The 12,612-nt window shown below is 27.2% G+C and overlaps 1 pseudogene across 1 annotated transcript; it reads left to right on the top strand.

Annotated features, from left to right (window-relative positions):
- The first annotated feature begins 359 nt into the window (after positions 1-359).
- LOC149495868 (uncharacterized) lies at positions 360-3,948 on the top strand (annotated as a pseudogene). The gene is made up of 2 exons (XR_016321136.1): positions 360-3,583; positions 3,657-3,948. The product of XR_016321136.1 is annotated as an uncharacterized LOC149495868 (transcript).
- The last annotated feature ends 8,664 nt before the right edge of the window (positions 3,949-12,612 follow it).

Genomic DNA, 12,612 nt, shown 5'->3' with positions numbered 1-12,612 from the left:
TTTCCATATGGTGCATGCATGCAAGACTTGAAAAGTTCTTGCCTTCTTAGATGTACTTTTATTTTATTTTGGTTTTAATTATGAGGTGTTCAAAAATACAAAAAATATCAGTCTAGCTTATTATTCTGAATTCTTTTTTTTTTTTTTTTTGAAAACCTTGAGGATTTTTCAAAAAAAAATGAAAAACTTTGAGAAAAAGATCGATAATGCAGAAACAGAAACCAACGTAATTTCTAAAAATAAAATTTATAATCCACTTTTGTTAAAAATAATTAGAGTAAATTATTCTAACTATTAAAAAAAATTATGAAACAAAGTATAGTGTAATTTATAATAACAATAAAAATAGAATAGAATTACAGTGGCTCTTGCACTAATTGGTAGAAATTAAAGAGCGAATGTTTAAAATAATTAGAAAAAAGAAAAAGGAGAGAGAACATTATCATGATTCAAACAAATAGGGAATCATGTGGTCTATAAATAGGGAGTGATATATGCTGAAATTGATCATAATTAAATTTTGCAAACACAAAACATGGGTTTTGGTTGCTTACTGTGGCATTTTCAATTTCTCTGCCTCCTTCTATTTCACTTCCATTTTCAATCTCTTTCTTCAAACATTACAAATTCCCTTTTCTCAAATGTAGTTTGCCAGCTTGATCAAAGCAATGCCTTGCTCCAATTCAAAAACTCCTTCTCCATTAGGAGGAGTTTTCCTTCTTTTATTAATTCTTATCCCAAGACAGATTCATGGAAAGAGGGCACGGATTGTTGCTTCTTTTGGGATGGTGTCAGCTGTGACTTTAATACTGGCTATGTAATTGGGCTTAACCTTTCTTACAGTATGCTTTACGGTAACTTCCATTCAAATAATTCTATTTTCACTCTTCATCATCTTCAAAAACTAGATCTCTCTTACAATAATTTCATACGCTCCATAATTCCATCTCAAATTGGCCATTTGTTGAGCTTGACACACCTTAATCTAAACTTTTCAAACTTTGATAGCCAAATTCCATTAGAAATCAGTCAGCTATCCAATTTGGTTTCTCTTGATCTTTCCTTTAACTCTTTGACATTAGAAACAACTGCTAGTTTTGACAAGCTTATTCGAAACTTAACCAAATTGCAAGAATTAGACCTGAGCACTGCAGACCTGTCTTTGGTTTCTCCTAATTCCTTTATCAATTTATCTACTTCTTTGTCATCCCTCAGACTTTTATCTTCTGGGTTGAGAGGGAAATTTCCAAACAATATAATTCAGCTTCCGCATCTCGAAGTCTTAGACTTAGCGTACAATGAAGGCCTCAATGGCTCTTTTCCAACGTCAAATTGGAGTCTTTCACTCTACCATTTGTCTCTTTCTCAGACTGAAATTCCAATATATTTAGAAAATGAATTTTTCAAAAATCTAAATTTATTGGAATCACTGCAACTCAGCAGTTGCAATTTCATAGGGTCTAATCTTGCATTGTTTGGTAATTTATCAAAACTCTCTCTCTTGAACCTTTCAGAAAATAATTTTAGTGGCCCAATTCCTCCCTCATTTGCAAACCTTAGCCAGCTCTCCTTTTTATTTATGGGAAGCAACAATATCAATGGTCCAATTCCATCTTTCATTGGAAACTGTAACCAACTCCGAGATTTGGACCTTTCACACAATAATTTTAGTGGCCCAATTCCTCCCTCATTTGCAAACCTTAGCCAGCTCTCCTTTTTATTTATGGGAAGCAACAATATCAATGGTCCAATTCCATCTTTCATTGGAAACTGTAACCAACTCCGAGATTTGGACCTTTCACACAATAATTTTAGTGGCCCAATTCCTCCCTCATTTGCAAACCTTAGCCAGCTCTCCTATTTACATATGAGAAGCAACAATATCAATGGTCCAATTCCATCTTTCATCGGAAACTGTAACCAACTCGAAGAATTGTTCCTTTCATACAATAATTTTAGTGGCCCAATTCCATCTTTCATTGGAAAACTTGAAAAACTCTATTGGTTGGACCTTTCGGACAATAATTTTAGTGGCCCAATTCCTCCCTCATTTGCAAACCTTAGCCAGCTCTCCTATTTACTTATGGAAAGCAACAATATCAATGGTCCAATTCCATCTTTCATTGGAAATTGTAACCAACTCCGAGCGTTGTGCCTTTCATACAATAATTTTAGTGGTCCAATTCCTTCAGATATTTGGAGGCTCTCTAGTCTAATAACCTTGAGGTTGTCTAATACATTACAATATGTTGATTTGAGCCATAACAAGTTGTCTGGCACAGTTCAATTTTCAATGAGGTGGACTTGATGGTTCTCATTCTTTCATCAAATGAGAAATTGACAGGAGAAATTCCTTCTGCAGTTTGTGAGTTAAAATCACTCGAAATCCTTGACCTGTCGAGTAACAATTTCAGTGGTCCCATTCCACAATGTTTGGGAAACTTCAGCAGCAGCCTTTCAGTATTACATCTGGGTATGAACAACTTTAATGGAGTTCTCCCTCAAGTATTTTCAGAAGGCAGTAACGTGAGATATTTGAATTTCAATGGCAACCAACTGCAAGGGACAATCCCAACATCCATTTCCAATTGTAAAGATTTGGAAATTTTAGACATGGGCAATAATGAGATAGAGGACACATTCCCTTCTTTTCTACAAACTCTTCAAAAGTTGCAGATTCTACAGCTACGATCCAATAGACTTCATGGTTTAGTGAAAAGCCACTCCATTGCCAACTATCCGTTTCCCAAGCTACGGATTTTGGACCTCTCCAACAACAATTTCAGCGGACCTTTGCCTTCATATTATTTCAATAATTTCGATGCAATGATCAATGTTGACCAGAACATGACATACATGAGATCACCAAATGACTCCTCTTATGATTATTCTGTGAGCTTGACATTGAAAGGATTGGAAATTGAGTTGGTGAAAATCCAAACTCTTTTAACAACCATTAATTTGTCAGGTAATAACTTCACAGGCAAAATTCCCAAGTCAGTTGGAAAGCTTAAAGCACTTAAGCAGCTCAACATGTCTCATAATCATCTCACAGGCAATATTGAACCATCAATAGGAAATTTGACCAATCTGGAAACTTTAGACCTCTCTTCAAATAATCTTACTGGAAGGATTCCGATCCAATTGGCAACTGTGACATCCCTCGAAGTATTTAGTGTTTCGCATAATCAACTTGAAGGACCCATACCTACAGGCCCTCAGTTCAACACATTTGATAATAGCTCGTATGAAGGAAACACAAGACTGTGTGGATTTCCACTTCAAAAGGCTTGTAATTCTGGTGAAAGGCAACAAGTCACGACCCCATCAGGCGAAGAAGATTCAAACTCTGATGAAAATGGATTTGGATGGAAATCTGTTTTCACGGGATATGCATTTGGAGCAGTGTTTGGTCTCGCAATGGGATACCTTGTGTTCAGAACAAGAAAACCTGCTTGGTTGGTGAAGCTGATTGAAGGTGAAGGACATCCAAGGCTGAAAAGAAGTATCAACAACACCTGCATATCTTATCAAAGAAGAAGAAGAAGAAGAAGAAATTAGTGAATGGAATTGCTCTGTGAAGGTAAGTTTTAATATCTGTCTTCATATCCAATTAACAAGATTTTTATTTCATGAGGAACTTTGGACTTTGTTAGGTAAATCAAATGATGAATAAGCAGATGGTGCATTTGCATGCCAAGAGGAAAGAAGAGATCTCTTCTGTTGCTCCAGAATCAAATGCGCTACTTGGAACATCTAGAACAAAGTTCTTTTCAATTTTTTAAGCCATAATTTCCTCTCTGTTTTTTGTTGTTTTTCTCTTCTTTTTTCCGTGTGTGTCTATATATGTAAAATAATTCTAAAGTCAGACTTGATTTGTCACTTGAAATAAAATTCAAATCATGTGAAAAAGAAAATCCACAATAAAGAAATAGTTATTTCTTGCCAGAGGAGACTAAAGCCACCTTGCTCTAAGGTCCCATGATTATGAAAGTTGTTGGGTTTGCTTGTCTCTTTCCAAAATTGCAGAAGGGACAGAGTTGGGTGTCCCAATTTAGTTCCTGAGAACCAAACAAATTTGCCAGCATAAACTTAGTATTGGCCTCTGTGTGATAAGAATCACTATATAACCCTGTCATAATTTTTATATGCAACGGCATATGATATAGTACAAATTGGAAATTGATATTGCGTTTTTTCAAAAAATTTTCAGTCACTAGAGGGTACTAAGTGAAAAGTAAAAAATATTTTAGTATTTTTTTTTTCATTAATTTAATAAAATTCTCAAGTTATTTTGTTGACGGATGAACATAATTAACTATTTAAGATTTTTTTTTTTTAAAAAAAAAGAGGAATGAACTCATTAATTAGATAAAATCTCAGGAATTAAATAATAATTTATCCTATTTAATTAAATAATCGTGTTAACTCATTTTCATGTCTCTGAGTATAAAATTCGTGGAATATGTGTAACTTGTAAAAAATCAAGAACTACATATTGACTATAACTTTCCTTTTTACATAGACTAATACGAAGATGTGTTTATGTCTCTTTCATTAATTCCTTTCATTATTTCGTATGTTTAGCTTGATATAATTGTAAATTTGTAACAAAAGTCAAAAACTAACATTTTTCTCTTTTTTTTTTTTTTTTTGAAATTCTAACAAAACAAATGTTGACTCATTAACTTAACTAGTTGCTTCTATGATGCTACTAATTATGCTATTCAAAGAAATTGCAATGCACGAAATTAAATTGTTCCATTTATAGCAAAGACACAATTTAAGAATTAGATTTAACTATATATATAATCTATATTATATAAAAAAAGTAGGAATGAGGGGAAATATTGAGATTACCTGTATCACCCTCAATGAAATTTAAAATGTTCTAAAATACTCTTAATGATGGCTAATTAAAAAATTACAGTTTATGAGTTGATTGGATATAATTTATTTTTTAATAACTAATTATGATAAATAAGGCATTTGAAATTTTTATATTTTATTTTTTGAATTTATTATTTATTTGATTTCATTTTGAATATAATTTTTAGTATTTTATTTAGGAGAGAGATAAACATAGAAAAAATGTATTTTTTATTGATATTCTTTTTTCTTTATGTTTGTATGATTTGATTTGATATATTTTTTAAAAATAAATTTTCAAGTAGAATAAGTTTTTCAATATAAATTTTTGAAATTATATTACGTATAAATATTGTGTTATTTTATTTTATTTTTTTTAGTTCTTTCTATGGAAAAAATAATAAATGATAAAGTGGTGTATATGAGAATATTTAATTAATATTTTCCTTCACTTTCTTTTTCTTATAGACGATTATCTAAGATATAAAATAGTTACCTAATATTTTTTATTATAAAAAAAAATATGTGATATTTTTCTTTTATAATACTCTTAGAAATAATTGGATTATGGCAATAAAGGTAAAAAAACTTATACAATAATAAGAATAATAAATATTTAATTGATTTAATAGTTTATGTGAAATTTGATATTTCTTTTAATCTTCCCTTAAATATATTTGTGTGAAATATATATACACGTTTAAACCATTTATCTCATATCGGATAATTAAGAATAGAAAGAGAATGAGAATGGTAAGTAGAAAAGAATTCTACAATATACTTTGTCAATTTTGCACTTAGTTGGAGTTATTCAATATGTTCAAAAATATTATTATTACATTAATTAATTAAATATTAAATTAATTAATGGTCTAAGATTTCTTCAACAAAAGAGAACTTATATCCCTTTGTAATTTTAGGGATTTTTTCTAATTTTAAGGATATTAAAATATCGGGTAAAACTGATTTAGGTTGATTTTTAGTTTGCACAGCTAAATTGAATTTTTTTATCCAGTTTTTATTTTTAGTGAAAGGTTTAAATTGACCAACCTAAAAGTGCATGTAAAACCAATTGAACTAATTAGATTTTGAGCTATATTTAATTTGAGGCTGTTTTCACTTTGAAAATTCACTTTAATTTTAATTTGATTCGGTGTAGTTTTAAATTAAAGTGATCGTGTATTCTCACCTACCTAAAATTAGTTTCAAAAGTTGTAACTTATTTTATTAAGTAAAGCCACTTGATTAAAGATTGTGAAGCAAAATTTCTTTATAATATCATATATAATGATTTTCTTATTTGGCCAAACATGTAAAAATTAAAATTTTTGTGATTATTCATAGGTCCTATGAAATATTAACGATTTTATATGAATCTGATTTGGTCTAAGTGAATTCTATATAATTTAAATATAAATTTATATTTTTCTATATTTAGTATAAGCGAAAATTCTCTGGAGTTTAGATTTTTTTTATTTATTAAATTGATTATATTTGAATTAATTTTTTTAAATTAATAAATTATTGGTTAAAAAATAAAGCTAATTTAATTATTAAGGATATATATTTTCTATTTAAATATAAATTCTATTGGATGAAATTATATATTATATAAGATATACATGGTAAGAACATAAAACTTTAAGAATTTTAAATTTATTGGTTAAAAAATAAAGATAACTTACTTTTGAATAAATAAATTCATTATTTTTTTAAAAAATAAGAATAAACTCATTGACTTTTGTGAATATAGTTTGTATTATTTAATTGAAATTTGTATTCTCTTGACAATTAATACATGCAAAATGTTAGTTAATTTACTTTAGCAATGGATAAAAATTCTGTTGCTAATCTGTGTAAAAATACGAATGGAAAACATTGAGTTCCTAAAATGCCCCTATGAATTTTTCATTTAATTGGTTAATTAAAAATATCATCAAGGATAATTTAGTCATATTCTAATGATGAAAATTTAATTTTGTTAGTTGAAAAATAAAAGTAGTTTAACTTTGATTAGTTATGTTAATTTTCTATTTGAATCTAAATTCTATTATGAAGTTTAATCTAATTCTAAATAGAAAATTATCCAATTAATACTTTAATTTTATTGGCTGATTAGGAATTTAATATCATTAATGTTAAATTATCCAATTTAATATTATAAATTCAATCTTATTCTAATTAGGAATTTATCCTTTAATATCATTCTAATTAGGATTTCGTTATATCATAACACTATATATATATGTTTAGTTTTAATTATTTTTGACTATCAAGAATTTATTGCTTTTGACTATTAAGAATTATTGTATAAAGCTTTTGTCAATTTAAAATTATTGAGTTTGCAATCATATCTTCTTCTTGTGGTACGTACACTTACATATTTTTAATTTTAATAATTGATTAAAAATATTATTAAGGATAATTTAGTCTTATTCTAATTATAAAATTGTTAATTTTATTGATATTTTATTGGTTGATTAAAAATTATATAATAATTTTATTGATATTAATTTTATTGATATTTTTAATTTTATTGATTGATTAAAATTATATAATAATTTTTAATTGGTTTACTTATATTAGTTTCCTTAATCAAATTATTTTAATTAATTAACAAATCTTGTTTGTTTCATGGGTTTCTACAAACAAGTTAGAAACAGATACTTTTCCGTTTGTAAAGTTATAACCTGAATTGATTTTTATTAATTAACAGAATTTCCTTCTTCTTCCGTTGCTAAGAATTGGGAAATGGATACACAAATAGTTTAGCAATGGAATTTTTACCTGTTGCTAAAGTTATAACCATAAATTGATTATCTGTTTTGTATCTTTTTCTCTTTTCTTCCTCCTTTTATTTTATATTTTATTAGGACAATAAGATTAATATTTGTTAAAATAATATCTTTTATTTTTTATTTTTTAATTTCAAGTATTTCGATAGAAGTAAGGTAACCATAGAAATTTCAATATTCAAAATATAATATAATAGTAAATCATAATTTTTTATATGTATAGGAATTCTAAATTTTATTTGCGTTTTATTGATTGATTAACAATATCATTAATGTAATCTAGTCTAATCCTAATTAGAAAACTTTTAATTTCATTGGTTGATTAAAATTATATAATAATTTTTAATTAGATTGGTTACTAATATTCAATTAAACATATAAAACTAGGAAATATAAAAATAGAAAACCGAAAATTTTTTTATAACCTGACCTTAAATAAAAATCAATTATCAAATAAAGTTGAAGATTCAGTTAAGAAGCACGAAGTATATGTCAAAATATTTTAACTCAATTGATAGAAAACTATATAAATTTATTTTATATTAATTTAAATTACTCAAAAATTTAAAATAGTTCAAATAAAACTATTAATAAAATAATTATTCTAAAAAATAATAAAAATAATTTGATTAAAAGAATTAAAAATCAGTACTTATTATTTAAATTTATTATTGTACTTCAAATAGTTGAAGATAAGACGTATGAGTAATATTTTAATTATGAATAATTTATGAACGATAATATAACTCAATTAAGAATCTTATTAAAATACCAATTTACTATAGACTACCAATATAAATGTTTAATACTTATAGAAAAAATCACCATAATAATTTTATTTTTCTTGGTTATAGAGTTTATTATTATATGTCAAAAACTTTTCTTCTATCATTTTACTTTTTAATTTTAAAGATATTACTTTACTTGAGTATGATTATTTTTACTTTCCATAGCGTTTCAATCATAAAGTTTTATTTTGTCATTCAATTTTGATTTTTTTTTTCAATATTCATTCATTTTGTCTGCATATATATTATAATATTTAAAATAAAATATTGACTAAAAACACCTAATTAATATACTTATTTTTTTATTCAATAATTTATTATCATTTTTATTATATTATAGAAAAATCAATAAACTATATTTAGAAAAAAATAAAAAAATGAGTAGGAACAATGAATTTTAACGTGCAAATTCTTAATAATGGTGTTACTAAAGTTACAAAATTGATAATTGTTTGACTCCCAATAATTTAACTTATGATCCACGTGGAAACTAAAATATGGCTAGGGGTGTGAAAATAGGTTGGCGTGTCGGGTTGGATACGAACCCTCCTAATACATGATACGATTAGGGTCAATATAAATACGACTCGTTTAATAATCGTGTCAAATATTTAAATATAAGTACGACACAAAAATTAAACGAGTAACATGAACACAATACGTGTAACCCATTTAATTAAATAGCTCATATATGAGTCAAAAAAGTCAATCAAATTTAATTAAATGGATCATATACGGATCAAAACACGACAATTATAATACGTATAGCCCACATAACGCTATATATATATATATATATATATATATATATATATATATATATATATATATATATATAAATTACATTTTTATCTTAAAATAAATAGTTAGACGGATTAGATGAGTCAATTTGTAGCACGATCCGCTTAAAACTTGTGTCATATGTGGATCACTCGTTTATGACATGAACTTATTTAAATTCAACCTTAATCCGTTTAATTTTGATATTAAACAAATTGTATTATTATGTCATAGACCATGTCACACCCTGACGATAGCATTTCACATTTTAGAAATGGAAAATTTTGAAGGCTTGAAATATCAACATTCGTTAATATTTATGACTGGAGAAAATATGAGCCGTCAAAAAAGCCTGCCATAGACTTGTGCAAGTCTTTTGGTGGGACTCTAATGGCTAACTTATCAAGGAGTTTAGGATTGGGGGCAAACAAAGACTTGAACAAGTCTTCAATCAAGCCATTCTCACCTGCAGGTTCTAAATACTTTTAAAAGTCTCAGAGGGTCTATGCAAATTGCACGTAATTTACAACTCTTTAGCAAAATTTTTGAAGACAAAAATGAAAAATTGATGTTAACTTCACTTCTTTGCTGGTCTTGCAATAGATTACAAACAAAAAGATATCCGATGTTGATTTCACTTCAATTAAATCATACTTGAAGAACAAAAAAAGTGATCTCAAAACTGTAACAAACAAAAGCGATGGATATAGTTAATGGCGGAGCCAGGATTGAAGACAAAGGGGGACAAAAATTTTTTTTTTTTTCAAAAGTTAGGAAGCGCTAAATTAAAAGGTATTATATTTTAAGGAATAAAATTGAAAATTTTTAGAAATTTAGAGTTGAATTATTAAAAAAAAAAAAATTACTGGGGGTCACCCTTGACATCCTATCCCTCCTACACTGAATATAATCAAACTTTAATCCAAATCAATTGAGTCTAAACCTGAGCAACCTGCGAAAATGAGGATTAAACACAAAAGATTGTTAGATATCTTTTCTTTTCCTTTTTTTTTTCAAAGACTTTCTTCTTTCTTTCTTCTCTTTGCTTCAATTAAGGATTGTTCTTCTTCCTCAACAAGTACTTTCATGGAACTAGGCCTTTGCTAAAGCAAGTGAAATCCAAAACAAATGAGGGCAACTGAACTGCAATTTTTTAACAACTTAATTGCAATAGTTCTTCCTTCTGATTTGCTAAATTCATTTTGGGTCATGCCCACCCTGCAAAGCCTCATATTTTTTTATTTGGTTTCACCAATTCCTCTGCATTTTATCATCTCTTAAACTGCAAATAAAAGTGTGTTTAATTTAAACAATATGATTTTCTGTGATTGTAATGTCATCTTGAATAACTTTCTGAATGTTTAATCTCGTGTGTTAGCTAAAGTGTGTTAGACGATCAACGAATAGTGTTACACATTTGCTTGCAACTCAGGCTTAATCTATGAGAGTGGGGTTATGTCCCTCTCGAATTTTGATATACAAGGTTCCCTTCTTCCTTAACATTACAAAATAATTTGTCAACAATATATATAATTGTATTTTGAACAAACCCTAAAAGTTTGTTTGAATGAGGGATAAACAATTTGAGTTTAGGGTTTTAACTCTAATCTCTGTTTACAAACGAGATGAAAGAAAATATTGAAAGAAGGAAAATAATGACGGATTATCAATTTTGTTTCAATGATTATTTTTCATTCGGTGTTTTGTTTGGAAATGAGAAAGTTTTAGAGGAAAAAAATATTTATATTAAAAATTGCCAATTTTGTTCTCATTTAAATAGTAGGGTATTTAAGAAGGGTTAAAGTTAGTTAATTGATTTGAGGTATTTGGATAATTTAATAAAAATAAGTGAGATTTTCATTTTTCTTCATTATTTTCTCTTCAAATTGGTGAAATTTAAAACACGTGGATCTGAGTGAAAAATAAGTGAAATTAATATTTTCCTCCTCTTTCTAAATAAGGGAAAATACCTTTAACTAGATAATTTACATAGTTATTTTCCTCCTTAAAAAAAAACTCTCGTCCAAACAAAGGGTAAGTTAATAATGTTGTATAATTCAAAAATTAGAATAGTGTTTTAATATTAGGGAGTATTTAACTTAAAAACATTAAAAATTGAAATTTATAATTATAATTATTGCATGAGCCTTTTGACAGATAGCCACTAATTAGTAGCTACCAAATGTTGACTATAATCAAAGGCGGAGATCCATAAGGACGGACCTAAGGTGCGTGGTATTTAAACAAAATTATATTTTGATCCTTAAAAATATAAACAACTATATTTAACCCCTCTAAAATTTTAAAAATTTTATTTGACCCCTAAAAAAAATTGTCGTAACTATAATCACATGATTAACTAATTTTAAAATTTTAGTTTTATGAATGGCAAAGAAAAATATAAACACGTGGATGCTTATTCTAAATGTAAGATATATTTTGTATGATTGTTCATTATATATATATTTTCAGTTAGTATTTGAAATTAATGTATGTCCCTGAAAATGGGAGATAAGAAAAAGGCAAAAGCTAGAACATTTATTAGGGAAAATGAGCATGACCCATCAATGGTACCAAGACCCATTTCATCCCCCACATCTCCAATTATAGGCATGGCCGGTTCAGTGAACCGCCGGTTCCGGTTCACTGAACCGCCGGTTCGAGATGTTTAAAATTTTGAACCGAAATCGACCCTTGAACCTCCGGTTTCGGTTCCGGCACGGTTCGGCACGGTTCCGACGAACCGACGGTTCGAATTACGGTTCCAGCACTACTCAAATTTTTAAAAAAATAATAAAATTTTGATTCCGAATTCATAAATAAATAATAATTTTAAAATGTTTAAATTTTTTTAACTAAATAAATTATTATAAAATTTTAAAAGAAAAACTTCTATTAACTAACTTAGAACTATTATTATATTAAATTTACAAATTTTGCTAATTCACTAATATAGAAAACTATAAATGGAATATAAAATTAATGAAATGAGTTGGAAATTATTATTTTCAAAATCTAAGAAAATTATTAAAAAAATCAAATGAAGTAAATTTATGAATGGAAAAAATTGAGATTAGAGAAAGAATTTGGAATTAGATGTAAGAAAATAAAAAATAAACAATAGATAATTTCAATATTAAGAAAAATAAAGCAATAGAAAAAATAATGAAATATGGAAATTTGAGAGAATTTTGATCGAGAATAAGAGAAGAGTTATGATATAATTGATTGTGAAATAAAAAATCATCAACTCATCATATTTATACATGTTTCTCATTTATTAGTTTTCCAAATTGTCCCTTATAATAGAAAAATAACAACTATATTTTTGGATAATTTAGTAAATTACAGTAAATAAATAAATAAATGATTAAAAAATA

Source organism: Jatropha curcas, chromosome 6, assembly GCF_041381405.1.
Source record: "Jatropha curcas cultivar XTBG-Jc1 chromosome 6, XTBG_Jcur_1.0, whole genome shotgun sequence".
Classification (NCBI taxonomy): domain Eukaryota; kingdom Viridiplantae; phylum Streptophyta; class Magnoliopsida; order Malpighiales; family Euphorbiaceae; genus Jatropha; species Jatropha curcas.
This window is presented reverse-complemented; position numbering and strand designations above follow the sequence as displayed.